We start from the raw sequence: 1,924 nt of genomic DNA, 5'->3' as shown, positions 1-1,924 counted from the left end.
CCCCACTGTAGTTATGGTCTTACTTTGATGTCCAAAACCTTAACTGAAATATCAGACTGGACACGGCCCTAGGGACTTTGAAGGGAGAGCAGGGGAGCCAGCTGGAGGAAGGATGGCGATGGCAGAAGGAGCCTGAGGTGGTGAAGTAGTCACAACCAACATTGGAACTGCTAACCCTCAGGGTCCTTGCAGAGAAGGAGGCCCAGAAGCTACTGAAGTACCCCACAAGCATCCCTCCTTGTCCATGATTGCAGAGCAGGAGCTGCTGCTGGACTACAAAATCCCCCTCTGGTTGGTCCTGCTCATTGTCTTGGTCATCTTTTTTGTAGGCATGATCCACCACTACTGGTCCATTCTGCCACAGAGCGACAAGAAGCTCACCCAGGAGCAGGTGTCCAACAATCAAGTTTTAATTCGAAGTAGAGTTGTCAGGGAAAATGGAAAATACATTCCAAAACAGTCTTTCTTGACACCAAAATATTATTTCAACAAGCCTGAGGATGGATTTTTCAAAAACAAAACAAAACAAAAACAAAAAGCAAAGAGGAAGATAGTCCCTCCATTTCCTATGATGGATTCCACATGGTCACAAACACGATGAAAGGAAAAGCAGCAAATGTACTTCTGATGATTCTTCTTGGTGGATGGATCAACATGACTTTCTCAGAATTTGTGACAGCCAAGGTCCCATTTTTTCTGACCTTCTGATTTAAACCCATGCCACAGCAAGGAATTGAATTGCTCACTTTTGATGCATCCTGAATGAGTTCTGCACCCTGACCTGGATTAGACTGCGAAGCATTTATTCCCTGATTCTGGGCCAAGACAATGCTGCAGACCGGTCTCAAATGATACGGAAGAAGATGACAGGAGCAGCAATGCCCATACCTGCAGAAAGGAACAAAGCTGATCATCAGTGGGGACTAGATGATGTTGAAGGAGAGCTCATGGCCCAGGATCTGAACCAGTGTTCAAAAAGAAGCTACAGACATTTCTTTTCTGAAGGTTCAAGTGGTGGTTAAACCAAGACTGGCATCTCCAGCACACTGCTGGGGACTCAAAGAAGTCATAAGATTTTTTTTTTTATTTGTGTGTGAAAAGCTCAGAATACAGAGGAGCACGGGCTGGACAACTCACTAAGGCCTATTCTTGTCAGAACTTATCTCCCTTTTTATGTTTGAAGTCACAAGAAGTAAAGCCTTTCACATGATTAGGAGAACTATTTAAAAAAATATCTATTTTCTAGCTTGTCTCCGGGAATAGCAGTCAATAAGAGGGGAAAGTCAGATAGTGAGAGCACGGCAAACAGCAAGATCAGTAAATAACATTAGGTCCAGTTAGGTCCAGCTGATCTTTTTCTGTAATCCAAGGAATTTAGAAGTCTTTTTTTTTTTTCCTGTCCTCTAACAACTAGAGTACACATTTTATGGTCCCTTACAGTTTATAAAGACTTGGGTCAGGAATGCCAGCTGTAGATATTACCCCATTTTGCCAGGGCAGACAGAGGGGCTTGGTACTTTTACCTAAGGTTATCCAACAACGACTGGACACCCCACCCACATCATTCTGATCAGCAGCTTATTGGAAGCCACAACATCTGGAGAGTGTGTGTCATGAAGTTAGCACCTTCTACATCTATGGTGAAAATTGGTATCCATGCTGATGAGGTAGAGCACAGTTCTGAGGTGTCTTCTGAATCATCAAAGGCAGGTTCAGTGATGGTCAGTCTTCTGGTGTTGAGTGGATTTTATTGCAATGTAACTTTTTGGAATTTTGTAATCTGTGTCCTTTCTATTATGACTCCTAATCAAACCACTGCATTCCCTGAGGATTATTATAAATAAGTAGGAATTTGATATAAGTGACCTGGGCAGTTGTGGATTTCATTTTAACCAGACACGTTATGGGCTGATCAGTAGTCATT

At 42.9% G+C, this 1,924-nt stretch overlaps 1 pseudogene; it reads left to right on the top strand.

Annotated features, from left to right (window-relative positions):
• Positions 1-244: 244 nt before the first annotated feature.
• Positions 245-1,003, top strand: LOC114037900 (annotated as a pseudogene).
• The last annotated feature ends 921 nt before the right edge of the window (positions 1,004-1,924 follow it).

The sequence above is a fragment of the Vombatus ursinus genome, unplaced genomic scaffold (genome assembly GCF_900497805.2).
Source record: "Vombatus ursinus unplaced genomic scaffold, bare-nosed wombat genome assembly UNPS02010700.1, whole genome shotgun sequence".
Lineage (NCBI taxonomy): Eukaryota > Metazoa > Chordata > Mammalia > Diprotodontia > Vombatidae > Vombatus > Vombatus ursinus.
This window is presented reverse-complemented; position numbering and strand designations above follow the sequence as displayed.